The sequence below is a fragment of the Falco biarmicus genome, chromosome 5, assembly GCF_023638135.1.
Source record: "Falco biarmicus isolate bFalBia1 chromosome 5, bFalBia1.pri, whole genome shotgun sequence".
NCBI classification, from domain to species: domain Eukaryota; kingdom Metazoa; phylum Chordata; class Aves; order Falconiformes; family Falconidae; genus Falco; species Falco biarmicus.
In genome coordinates this window covers 33,520,833-33,535,332 of record NC_079292.1, presented here as the reverse complement: position 1 = coordinate 33,535,332, position 14,500 = coordinate 33,520,833, and positions in this window count along the sequence as shown.

Sequence of the window (14,500 nt, the reverse complement as noted above, 5' to 3'; positions counted from 1 at the left end):
GAAAACCGTTATTGCCCATGCATATACATGTGGAGAAGGTAATGTCTGCTGGTTCACATCTCCCATCTGGTTGAAATTGATTCATTTTCCCTAGGAAGAGCTTTTCCACTTCAGAGAGCAGTAGGGTAGAGCAAGAGGTATCTCTAAGACTGTACCCCAATCCAACAGCCGGTACCTATGACAGTTTTCCTGCCTACAGACAGATGACTTGTAGCCTTGCACCTCTGTACACAAGAACTGAGAGAATGATAGCCATGTCATTAAGTCATGAAGGACCACACTTTCTGTGTGAGGGCAAATAAACACAACATTTCTCCTGCAGAAGGCAGTTGCATTTTATACACACTCACATTATCATTTGCACAAAAGTTCATCATATTAATAAAGAGAATTTGCACAGTAAAAGTAATATTCCATAAGAAAAATGTTTGTTTAGTAGAAATCAACTATACTAAAGTACCATTTTTTCACTACTTTTGACATGATAGTCCATATCATTTAAAGGAGTCCAGATTATAAGCATTTTTAAAGGCCTTCAGAGTTTCCTTATGAAATATCAGCTATATCACATAGGTAGTAAGATCATTGGGTTTTTTTTCATTTTCAGACTGAAACTCTATGCAATTTCAGAGAAGATCCCTGCAATGGTGAATTCTCACTAGTGATTATAGTGAATAGGTGGTCCTGTGCGTAGACAGAACTCCTCTGTAGATGTATGGGTTTTTTCCTCATCTCATCCTAGGATACTGCCTGCTTCAAAATATCTAAAAATACTACTTGCACTAATGAGGCTTACTTTTGGTTTTCAAAATTAACCCACGGAAAGATTACAAAGATCAGTACTGAAGAAACCTATGTATAGATGTCATCCCTCTAATCTGATATTATTCAAGTGTAGAAGAATTCACATTTTCACAGCTTAATTAAGTTGCAATGACAGCAAAAATCTTTATGTATAGGAAACTTTAATTCCTACCTCACAGTAGATAGCTCATACTCTCTAAACTTCACTCATGCTTATTGCTTGCCTCCTTATATTCAACAATTGCCATGCCTTGGTGGTGTTACTTGCCAGCTGGCTACTATTTTTGCCCTGTACCATTAGTGAAATTGCAAAAGCAGTATATACCTCTTGGAAAAATTATCTTGCTCTATTATCAAAAGGAATAATTAGCTGGGTGTTTAACTGTAACATACAAATAGATTTTGTTTTAATTTTTCTTTAAAACAACAACATTCAATCTTCTGATCCCACAAGAAAGGGATAAGACAGCCTTTGGACTTGTCCTGAAAAAAAAATCTACAGTCAGTGATTTTCCAAGTTCCCTCCCCCAGGTTATAAAAATTGTGACTGATGTTTTGAGGTTGCATAGGTGTACATGTATAAGTATATTTCACCAAATTTCACTCAGTGCTTCTGTGAAATATAGTTCTGTTACATAATAGAAGCCAACAGTATTCTTCAACTCAGACTTTAAAAAAAAGACTCTTTTTTTGTGCCCCTATGAATAACAGACAAAAATAAAACCATTTGATTACCTAAAAGGACACCTTTCAATGATTTTTTTTTATTTTAGATTTTTAACATGAAAAAAAGAGTAGTGTGTTTCTTAATCAAAAATCTGCCTGTACAAAAAGTTGATTAGGCCTGAGGTTGATCAGTTCCCAGTCCCACTAAATCTTGTTACTGGAAATGATATCATGCATCATCTGAGCAATACCTTAGATCTTGCCCCTGCCTAAAGAGATACAGCCTGTTCAGGATTATTGATAATTATACTGTAATTTTTCCTGCAAATGATGAAACAATGTTCCATTAAATACAGCATACACTAGTTACGTATCTACTGGCAAAACAAGCTCTAACAATGCTCCCTGCTGCACCTGAGATATCTGCAGAGACCCCTCCAGCATTTCCTGCATTATCTCTTATATTACTTTTTTATAGATGGCTTTTTCAAAATTGATGTTTTGAGTAACAGCAGTTTTGCTTCCTCAGCCATGCATAAGAATGAGACCCCACTGCCCTGATCCATTGGCAAGAGATCATATTTGAATGCAATATAAATCAGAGGTGGCCTGATTAGCTCGTTTGTTTTGTCTTCCATTGTGCTATTCATTATTTCCTGAAATCCAAAATGCTGCTGTTATTCCTCAGGCTGGGAGTCAGCAACTTATTTATGTTTCCATGACGTCATCCTTTCTGTGAGCAGCTAAGCAGATTTGTATTGATGTGATGTTTTTCAGCATCCTAGAGGGTCAAACAGAAGTGCTAAATGCCACTTTAATCATTCCCAGCAGAGAAGTCTAAGTCAATGACCTGTATCTTTGAGCGGTATTACTTTGTGATGCTATCATTTATTCTGTAATAAGAAGCCCAGTGGAGCTACCCTCTACAGCATCTGCCTGTTCACGCACCCTTCTGGGGAGTGTGATTTATACTAATTTTGTGCTATATGCTTGTTAATTTTTTTTTCGGCCACTTTTTCTGGTTTCCTTTCTGTGTTAGGAAGTAAGTCCACAGTTCACCCTCCCAACTGCTGAATTCTAGAATATGCACAACCCTATAACCAGAGAGAGAGAGTCAACAGTATATTTATTATATATTTTAAATGTAGGAATGTGAAGATGAAATTGCTCCTACAAAATGCAAGTTCACTGAGGTCAGTAGGAACCTGCCCAGTGTTTTCAGCAGATTTCTGAAGACTGTTGCAGTTCCTTTTAAATGGATGCATCTGCTGCAGCTTGGGGTTTGGCAGCAGAGAGGTTAGGGACAGTGCTGTTCTGACCATGACAGCCTAGAGATGGAGGTAAGATTACATTTGTAGGGCAGAAATAACTTACTAGGTGACTGAAAGAGTTGTAGGGGGTGAAACATTTGGAGGAACAAGTGCCCTTCTTCACGTCTCAGACAGAAGAGGCAGTTTAAAAACCAACATAGACAGAGAATAATGGATCTCAGTTTGACCCACTGAAATGCACCATGATCACTTCTCCTGTCAGTCAGTCTCAAACTCCCTTAAACTCAGAAATAGTTACATATGCAGACAGGTTGCTTGAGAGACCTTCTCTTGTAATGTGTCTGTCAAAATTATGATAATTCATTTATTATTTCAGCTTCTGGCATCGGTATTAAAGAAGAGTACAAAGGACTTCCAGCAAAACAAACTTGTGCAGTTCAGCTGTGCGGTCGGGGCACTCAACCCCAGATGCCAGCCACTGCCCTCAAGACAGGGAGCACAAGTTCACAAGTAAACTCCCTGGGTGATGGTAAGCAGGGTCGTTTTAGGAGGACTGCCAGCTGATTCAATTAAGTGAACTCAAAATGACAAAATTTAATAATCCAGTTGATTTCTCCAGTATCTTTTTGTCTTAGCTCAGATCTATTTCACTGCTCCGAGGTGAGGACATTTTCTCTCCCACATGCCTCTCCAAAGAACTAACTAATTACTCTAGTTTTGGATGAGCTGTGCCCTAAGGAATATTTAATAAGACGTATAGCATAATTCCCCTATATATAAAAAACATCTAAGCAGGTGTTTAGTACTTAAAAATCAAAAGGTATGAACTCATCATGATAGAAGTTCACCACTTGTGGAACATTCACACTCAATTTGTACTTTATCTATTCTTCCACACATGTCTTCCATCACTCTACTCAGTCATTTAGCCAAGAAGCATCCTGATATTTGTAGATACAGTATTTCCTTGGGACTGTTCATTCCTTTCATGCACAGTGGAAAGTCCTTTTATCAAGTCTAATGTCTCAATGCGGTTCACTAGAGTATCAGTTTCTGTGTGTTACAAAACCTCTGACTGTAACACAACAATGGCAAAATGGGCTGCAGTGGCTGCCCTTCTGTCCTTCATTTACACCATGAGAAGAAGCAAACAGAATAGATATCAGGTACATAGCCAAATGTTTGGTTTAGTACCTAACATTAAAATGTGTAAAAAACATGATCTTTTGTTGCAGCATTAAAATAATAATTTACCTTTTACTTTTTTCGTATTCTGTACTGTTTTCCTTGAGAGTCAATCAAATTGCACAAAAGTACCTCGCATTCAGAAGATGCCTTCAGATCTGTAAAAGGTAAATTAAAAATAATAATAATAATGAAACATTAAATCTGGGAGAACCTTTATCTGTGAAGGAGGATTAATAGGTCAAGTAGGTCCCATCTGGCTCCTAAACCAGGAATTTGCATATCTCTTGTAGTTCCAGACTGCTCCTTTATTGAGTTTCTTATCCTGTATGGCCATCAAATTACATTCTTCACTTAATTTCAATGCTTCGGGTTTTTTTATGTACCCCTCAGCTATAATTTGAAATATATCAAACGAAGTGCAAATTTACTAAATCAATTTTGCAAGTCCATTCCACCCTGCTTCGAAGTTCGGGTCTGATCACAGGTCCACCTTGTAACTCCTGCTCAAACTCCAGGAAAGTCTGATTTCTAATGAGGTGGAGCCATCTGCTGTCTGTCACTTATGTCACACATTCCTCTAATCTGCTTTAAACAGACAAGCTGCTTTAATACTAAACCCTTCTGAAATAATTAATGATCTTTCTTTATTCCACACCCTTCCCCCAGAGTTATTTTTAAAAAATTAAAATATTCTTTGCACTTTTATCTCATATCCTTAACATCTGGAATTCAACACCACTTTAAGCTTCTTAAGTACCATGTTAAGTGAAATTTGGACACACAAGGACAAGTTGGGAAAGGGGCAGGAAAAGAAAACCCCACCTTGCCTTTAAAATGTTTAAGAATCTTTAACTTAGAATTTTCTACAAGACCTTTAAAATGTTACTTTTGAGTGTGAAATCATCCATTTCTAGGTGGACCAAATTCCACTCTACAACACTACCTGCTACACTAACCAGATCCCCATCAATGTATTTATCACATCTACTTTGACGATTGACACCTGTGTCTTCACCAATAACAAGGAACACTGATTACTTCAGATGCTGACAGCGCACACAGAGTTAAGAAGAAATCCAACTGTATTGACCAATGCACTGGCCCAGGCTGCACCAAAGCACCTACTGCTGGCAGAGGAAACCTCTTCTGTCTGCCTGCTGAGTATAAAGTTAGACACAGTAGTGTAGCACCAAACCTCAGTTCAAGAAAGAGAAAGCTCATGTTGTCTAAGCAGGAGTTAGGAACATAAATATTGGCTGATCTGGCTATTAGGAGTCCTGGGAATGATGGGAGCTGCCTGGAAATGAATTCCATTGCAAGTCTGGCCTTACTGTCCTTGCAGTCACTCTCAAAAACCTCCACAGGGATCAGAGACTCATCATTCATCCTTTTGCTCCACACAGGATAACAACCTTTTCTAAGGGCAGAAAAAGACCACCAAGACATTTTAGACCCCCCCAAATATTAGAGAGATCAGTCTTCATGACAGCCCACTGAATGTATGAACACTGGTGTTTTTCCTAGTCTGCTGTCTGTGATGAAGACAGATAACATGGTTCTGGAAGTGCAAACAGGCTGTGCCTGTGGAGGACACATGCAATGAAAAAAACCTAGGGTGTGGAGACAATGGACTTAAGGCTTGAGATGGGAATCGCTTCAGTGAGCCTTGATAAAACAAGCCTTGGGCACATTCAGGAACAGAATTTTAACAACCAGGAGAATGTACTAGGTGACTAGAGAGCAAGTTAAATTGGCCTGTGAGTCATCACAGCAGTGTTTTATGACATGCTGTTTCCTCATGGCAATATTTAATCAAAATCATGAGACACTTTCTCTGAACTAGAAAGCTAAAATGAAAACATCAATTAAATTGTTTTATTTCTGTATTAGAATAAAAACCACAAGCCATGTGGAGGGGTGACAAATGAAAATATCAAAACTAAACAGAATTCATTCCATGAAAAAGAAGTACTTCAAACTTACAAATTGTCATGACAAAAACAAAACCAAAAACAAAAACAAAGCAATTTTAATAAAGTTAAAATGGCAAAATAAAAAGATTGTTATTCCCAGAGGAGCGAGCCCCTAAAAAATTTGTGGTTTTATACTCTTATAGTGGGTTTCTAAGTTTCTTTGGCATGTAACTGATTTGAAGGTTTTTTGGGGAGGGAACCTGTATTCATACTTCTAGTCTTAAACAAAATTGCAACCTTGCTGAATCATCATCTTTAGCTGAAGTGCTTTTCTGTTGTACTTTAGTGCAAAGTCTAGTGACTAAAGCTGTAGTCTTTGCAAGGCCCACCATGTATTCTAGAATTAAATAAATTAAGAAATATCTAAGAAAAGGTAGTCTAAGCATTTTTATCACTCACATTATACACACTGTACAATAACAACCTTAGTGCTTTTTTTTTGCTGTTCTTCTTAGCCAAGTAGGAGGAATAAGTTATCTAAAAAACCAACCTGACAATTACCTTGCCAAAAAAAACCACCCAACATTTTGTTTTTTATTATAAGAGAGTGAAATAAATTAGAATGTCCCTTCATGTGTAGTATTTCATCCAAACATGAAATATTTTTCTGCATGTTACCTATATTTCTGGAGGATACTAATTCAGCTATGCATTCAGGTTCCATACGGTGCTTGGCTTTATAAATCAATTCAGCAACCTGAAAAATTATTTGGGTTTTCAGCTGCAAGCCAACATGCTTCTCTCCAAACTGACCTGGTACAGTAAGTTAATTGGTATGAATTCAGCTTCTGGCCACCGGTCTTTACAGAACCAGTCCATAAAAACTCTCCATTCCATTTTCTTTCCTAAGAAAAACCTAAGGGTTTTCTCAGATGAGCCAATACATCCAGGTGCCCAGCTGGTGGTTTGCAGGTGACAAAGGCATGAACATGGCGTGTGCGGTGTGTGGAAGGTGCACATCAGACTCAGCCTGGTCAGAAACCCAGTATGACAGGCAAGAGTCACGTTGCCAAGGGTTCTTTTAAATCATGTTTGTGTCACTCCACTGGCTACAGCATGGTGAAGAAACACCCCAGTAACTTTCGTTTAACAAGCCTGCATGGCAGCAGCAGCCCAGTCAAGGGCACACAGAGGTCATGGCAGCTCAGCTCTATGACTTTTAATGTAGACTGGTTTAGCCTGCACTACCTCACGGCCGTAGCTAGAGGCTGACCAGTATCTGCTCCAATGATGGGTCTTGCTGTAAGAAACATTAATCTTGGGGGTGTAGGACAGTGTCCCACCTTCGAAGAGCAGCGATGCTGGTGCCCCATTTTTCCAGGCAGCCAAAATCAAGTGTGAGGATGCATGTTCCCTTCCCAGGCTGGGGGAGAAGGACAGGGGACAGGGGACAGGGCTGGGATGAGGAAGGGAAGAAAAAGTACACCCCTAGGGCATGGACAGGACCATAACTTTGGAAAGCCCTGAAAAGGGCTACTGCCCCTCAGCTGCTCAACCCCACTGCCACCACAGCACCTCTGTTCCCAGCTGCACCCCATCCTTCTACTTCTCCTCTCTGTACTGCCCATCTATGGCCACAGCCTCTTCCCAGCCCATCCCCCAGCCCCACCTGAACCCCAGCTATCTCCTCATGGGCATCTTCACCCTGGGTCACCTGCTGCATGTCCTGCACCGGGAGCGCAGGGGCACACACATGGGCTGGAGATGGAGGAAACTGTTTGGTGTCAGCTGCTAGAAATGTCTACAGTCTTCATTATTGATTTTCACCTTTCTGTAAAGCTTGTGCATAAGTCTATGAGTAAACTCCAATTATGCTTTTCTTGGCAAGGGAGTGCAACAAAATATACGTTATTTAATGGCTCTTCTAGATGCTTTAACCAATACTTTATCACTTGTTGTTGCCAGTGTGAATAGTTCTGTGGTCCTTCATAAGCAAAGTGCTTAACTACATGCATAAATTCAAGGCTTTGTGTTTAGTTTAATCCTTGCCACAGGCAACTTCTTATAATCATCAAGAAAACTGGGGCCCTAGGGCCTGTATTATAAGAAAACTTGGGCCCTAGGGCCTGTATTATAAGAGAATATATCCTAAAGTCCAAATGTCAGGTTTTCTCTGCATGCTTTCTGCCCTACCAGAACTTGATGAATAGTTGTTTATTTTACCTTCATTAATAATTAAAAAAAAAAAATATCTTTTTTCCCCCAATTTTTTCTCAAATGTTAGTTTTCCTAACAGCTTAAGACAGTACACTTTTCTAATATAAATATTTTCTTCATTGTGCATGCAAAAAGCTATTTATCACTTTTTAAAATGTAAGCTTTAAAACTGATATTTTCGTGATGGTATTCATCGCTTTTCAGCCAACCTCCAAAAGAAACTGTACTTGAAAGTTTCTTGAAACACACCTTTTCCATGAAGCCAAAAGCAGCTTCTTATACATGTGGGGCATATGGGGTACTTTTTTTTTTTTTTCCCATTCATAAGAAATTCTAAGATTCCTCCAGAACTGCTCTTTTAGAACAAAATTCCCATGTATTTTAGATTGAACCTGACTGTCTTCGATCTTCATATGACTTAACTCCACATGACAGGTGAATGTTAACATGCCTGTTTTGATTGTTTCATTCTGTAATGAAAAGATATCTGCAAAGTTAAAAATTATAGCATTTCATAGAAATACTTTCCATTCCTCCCCCCAACAAAGACAGAAAATGCAGTTAAAAAGTCAGTTTTATGAACAGTAAAGTATTTCTTCAGCTCTCCAACTGACATATGCCATTGCATGATACTTGGATATCAGAAGAGTCCTAAATATGAATATTAATCCTCTTGAAGAATCCTCACTCTTTCATGGTACAACAGATCTGAATTACCATATCAAAGTGCTGAAGAAAAAGCAGTCTGGAAATTTGAGAATTCCAGTGAATAACCAGTTCTTCCTGCCGCTTTTCCACCTGTCATTCTGTACAGGTGGGCATAGGAACCCCCTGGTTTTTAAACTATTTGTCCCATTATTTTATGACATTGAGTATCTGAAGATTCTTTTTACTTCTGTGGATGTACTAAATCTTCCTTGCCCTAAAATAGCCTAGAGGCTGGTTACATGAGCTATTTTTGTCACAACTCCATGGAGAACTGAAGTACAATGTCAGCTGCTCTGAGAGCTAAGAGGTATGCAGGTGGCTGAGGAAGAAGCATCAAGGAAAAAAGACAAGCAAGAACGGCACTGGCCACGTGTGTGGCACTGTTGCAAAAGGAGTTGCTCAGCCTCACTTGTACTAGTAGCCCAGGTGACAATTGCTAGCTGGATAAGATATGGGGAAAACCAAAGAGACTGGGTTGAAATGACATGACCAGCAGGAACATTGGCAGCTTATGATCAATATCTAAGGCAGAAAGCAATAAACAGGGAAAACAACAGCCTCGTCATGGGAAGTCCTCCCCAGGAGCCCAACACAATGCAGAAAAAAAGAAAATAAAAGAAAAATCTACTGAATCTGATTGCTTGATTCTTCCTTAGAGATTCATTTCAGATGGAATTTTTCTAGCAGAAACACACTTTCATAAATTATTTACATATGTTATTAATTTAAGGCCTCAATTTGCAAGACGAACCTACTGTCTTTTACCTTTCAGCAAGGTCCTGCCTTTAGCAGAATGAAGAAGAGGTGCAGCAGATGCCAGCAAAAGTGAATATTAAATGAAACATTACCAAAAGCTAACTGATATTTCTCTCCCTCTCTTGCTGCAAGATATTTCCAAGTTTACATTGCCAGTGATTTTAAAGAACACGTAATAATATTAATGACAATAATAATAGGAAGAAGAAGAAAAAGCAAATTTTATTGACAGGAAAGCGAGGGTGCATCTTGGTTGGGTATTAACCAATTTTAATATTAGCCAAATTATTTTGAAAATAATTTTAATGGAATTTAGAGGCTTACTTTATACATAGCAGGCCAAGAAAATTGTACAAAGAAAACTGATATCTGAAAATCTTGCCTTTTTGGAAAAAACTCATAAAAAATGCCTCTACTTATTTTTGTGCCTTATAAATAGGATTTTTTGCAGGATGAGAGTAAGGGCTGTTTTTATATTATAACTTGGTGTTACCTTAAGTATAATATTTATCTGAAATGTTAAATAGAAGATTAACACACTTGCCAATTTCTGTGTAAAGGAAGGACATTTACCCAGAAGCTGCAGTAAGGGAGTGAGAATCCTTGCAGTCCTTAGAAGTCTGCCTAGATTTACCCTTCTCAGGGCCACATTTGACTTCGTGTGGAGCAGCTCCATATCATTCCATTAATGATTTCATTTCACGTCATTATAACTTATAATCTTGAACATGACCTATAACAAGATGCTTTCCCCTAACTAGGTACCTTCTTTAGAACTCCCTCTTGTTTAATTGCTTCTGTAAAAGGCAATTTAGCTGCTAAGGAAAGACTTTTTCTTTGCCCTCTTTGACCTTCAAGGAAACAATCTAAACAATAGGGACTGTGGCTATTCATCACAATAACAAGGAAAATCTAGGTCTTATCAGCAGAGAAATGGGAACAATGGCCCATAGGAGGGTATGGGCTTGGAAGGGAACAGATGTTTCTGAGTCACAGCACACTGGGAGAGGTTGCAGCCTGTTGTTGCAAAAGATGATCTACAGTGACAGAGAGGACTGACTCATAGCCTATGACAGGGCAAAGCAGAGGAGCAACATGAGGTTGAGACTATGTATGAATTGAAAGGCTGCTTCATCCCAGACACATACCCAAAACACTGAAATTCCTGGTAATCCAGGTAAGAAATGTACCATGATATCTTTCAAGCCCATTTGCACAGTTTCCCTGACATGAAAGGAAGAAAGGAAAAATTTATGTTTTGGAGTCTTCTCCAGCCACAGCCAGAACTTGGCTGGGGAGCACACAAAGGCTTAGGAGATGGGAAGTGCTCAAAGGTCCCAAACCTTGCCCAGATGGAGGAGACCTCTAGGGGACCTGAGCCCTGTATCCAGACTGCATTCATCCCATCAGCAGACTCAGCAAGATTAGTCCACAAGTATTTCAAAACAAGGTTAGAGCGGCTATGCCTCTGATACTAATTTCTGCCTGATCTAAGTAACAAGACTTCACTTAGAAGAGTGCGTATGTGGGGAACCACAGAGAACAGGTGCTTGACCATAAGTGCTGGACTGCACCTGGTTTCGCTGTTTTTTTGCCTCTGTAAACTAGTATAAAGGAACTAGTATATCACAGCATAAGCTACATCAGAGGGATTGCAAACAATCCTAAAAGCATGATTCTCTTGATCAAATTCCTCATTCCTTCTTCCCCTCTTCTCCACTCCATTTACTCCAGACATATGGGGTCTATTTAATTAGAAAGCTGAAAGCATGAGGAAAGGTCAGATCACAGCAGTTCTGGCTATACAAATGCACAGCAAGTCAAGGATTTTAGACCACCCCTTGCAAATTCCACTAATTCTTCAGACTCTTTTCAACTCTTTTCTACATCACTTGCAGATGAAGTTAAATGAGTCAGTCAGGTACGGAGAAACCTGTTTGGTTTCTGCTAACACTCTCTATCCGCACTCCTTTCTAGCACTGAATTTTATGCCTCCAGTTAGTCAATTGGTTTTTACTCCAACTGTATTACTGTACCCAGCTGAGCTTTTATCCCAACAGAATGGCCAGTCTTATTGTTCCAGGGAGGTACTGTAACATACCCAGCCCAGCAGTGCAGATATAGTCTGTAAGCGAGATGATCCTAAAAAAAACACCACAGAAGTGACTCCCAAGAAGCAGCTGGCTGTGCTGCTCATTACTTTCTCTTCAGCTGTTTTAACAATAACATTGGACAGACATTTCATCTGAAGTCACAAAAACGCAGGACAGCTTCACAAAAGACCTTTCAAGAGATCAAAATATGCTTAATTGATCCTGAATGGAAGATGAATAGGAAAAGCTCCTTCCTTCTCTTCTTTCAGCTATAAACAAGACTCATGCTGTTCTCTCCAGTCTCTCCTTCCTAATCTCAGAAAAGCCTAATTATATGACAGGCTGTCGTATTCTTTGTTCCTTTGACGGGCCAAATTACAGCTGTATGGTAAATGAAGAGGGATCTCATCCTTCTCCACTTTTCATAGCTAATAGTGACCAAAGAAAGAGCAAGTATACAAGCCTATTTTCCTGATACTGAAGCTGAGGATTAAGAAAACGGTCCAAACCTGTTGTTTATCCTTCCTGAGTCAGGAGCAATGACAACACGTGCCTAACGGCATTTCATCAGTATGTCATCTACAAGGATGTGGCAGAACTGTTCAGTGATGAGAAGCCACTCATCTGCTTGGCCTCTATGACATTGGCCAGACTTCCACAGAGGTCAAGCTCTATAGACAGTATTATGGCATCTCTTTACTGCACTTCCAAGTTCCACTCAAGCTGAATCAGTATTTATTTCAAAGTTAGTGTGTTAATAGAAGCTCTAGTTTTTAAAGCTATGAAAATCTGTGTGTGTGTGTGTGTGTGTTTGCACATGGCTCCTTAGAAAGAATCAGTTTCTTCTTTCAAAAGCCAATGCATTGGTAAGAAATATGAAATTGTCTTGGGAACTTTATTTATACACCCTTGTCTAATTTGTGTAAGAAGAGTATTAACCTTCCATTTGTCTTTTTTTAGAATGTCTTTTCTGGTAGCGGTTTTATTTTAAGCCTGAAAGTTGAGTGAAACTTCTGGTCTCAATGTCAACACTATTGCAGTTCATAACTGGCCAGTCCATCAATTAAAAGACACAAAATGGTTTGGGTTTTTTTAAGAGTACATTTTAAGTTTAAACTGATTTCTTAGTAAAACAGTTTTTACAGCTTCTGAACTGCTAGATTAGCAAAACTGAATTTGATTTTTTTTCTGCACATCAGCTAAACAAAGATTGATGTCCTATCTCAACTAAGAATATTTTAAAAAATCACACCCTCTTAAAAGCAAAGAAAAATGTATTTACTCCTGTCTCACAAAAACACAAGGTGTGTTTTCTAACTAATATAAAGTACTTCAAAACTCTATGAAATTTTTGACCACAGAAGAGAGAAACTTGTTTCTCGGTTCATGATCAAGTTAAGATGGATTCAATAGTTATAAACCTCATCAGTTTAAGATGGGGAACACCTCACTGGAGTGTCCTCAACTAGATCATCTTTGCATACTCTATCCTATAATATATTCCTATGACTCAAGATCTGTTAAATAATTATTTACTATAGGGGAGTGTGGAAATAAATGCTGTGGAGACTCACCAGTTATCCCTGTGTTCTTAATGGCTTTCAGCTATTGTCTATTTGAAGTGTCAGTGGCTACTTCTATAGTCAATAGCAGCTGCTGGTGTTGCTTTCGTTCTCATCTCAGCAAGAAGCTGCTTCTCAGTTACAGGGCTGACATAACTACTATCGGTTGGTTTAATTGCTATTCATGGCTGAGATCAGCAAGAATTCTTTTCCTTTAATGCTGGCAAATCTCTGTTATTATCACTTTCCATTGAAGTAATTACAAAATGCATATGCCCCATTAAAACTCTATTTAGTGAATTATAGTGAATAAAACTGGAAAAAAAAAAAACAACCCACAAAGCAGTCCTTGTTATTTAACACTACCTAATTTAGACTTGGACTGGAATGGCATAACTATGAAGAAAATTATGTTTTCATCTTCCTATATGCACTGGTCTCTAGCAAGCAATGCAGGTAAAAAAGAGAAGACAGAGTAGAGCCATAGGGCTGCTCCATCATGGTGGAAACAAGGTCTAGCAAGGCAAGAGAGAAGAAACATGGATCTTGTTCCTTACTCTACTACTCACACGCTGCAGTGACCTGGGGCAAGTTAGGCATATGCTTTAAATTGTCCATGCCTGTAGCAAAAAGCAGGCCCATGTGTTCCACTCCTGCTCCCCGTGATAAGAGAATATATACATTTAATTACACCACCAGCACTGCTTCAGCAGAGCCACGTACCTTTCCATTTTGAGGTATATGCCTATACAAAAATGCGCACTTTTTACAAGCCTTCTCCAAATTGCTGTAACTCCAGACTTTGACAGCTCCAGACTAGGTGTGTAAAAAGCTCAGGTTATTTCCCCTTCTAAGAGGAATATATCTTATGTATTTAAGGCTAAGGGTTACATCTTCAGAAACCTGCACACTTCTCCATTTCTTTCTTTTGTTCAGTTTCCTTGTCCGCATACATCTTTATATTTTGGTTATTCCCATTAATGGCTTTTGAACAGATATATGTAAACACCATTTAATCTTCATAAGCGAGGGAATGATTGCCATTGCAACAGGCAGAGACTGTCAGGAATACTGATGGGTATATCTGATCATAAATACTTGTCTGTCTGAAAGAAAAGATTGAGAGGGAGGAAACACAATTTCAGCCATAGGTTGTAAAACTCAGCTTACCAAAATAAAAGATATTTAACTGTAGCCAGTTCTGTACAGAGTACAAGAATGCTACTTCAATTAGTAAAAAGCAAAAGGGATGAACTCCAAGGAGCCTAGACAAAAGGGTCACAGGCATACTGACAGGTCTTCCCCAGATCTCCCCAGCAGAG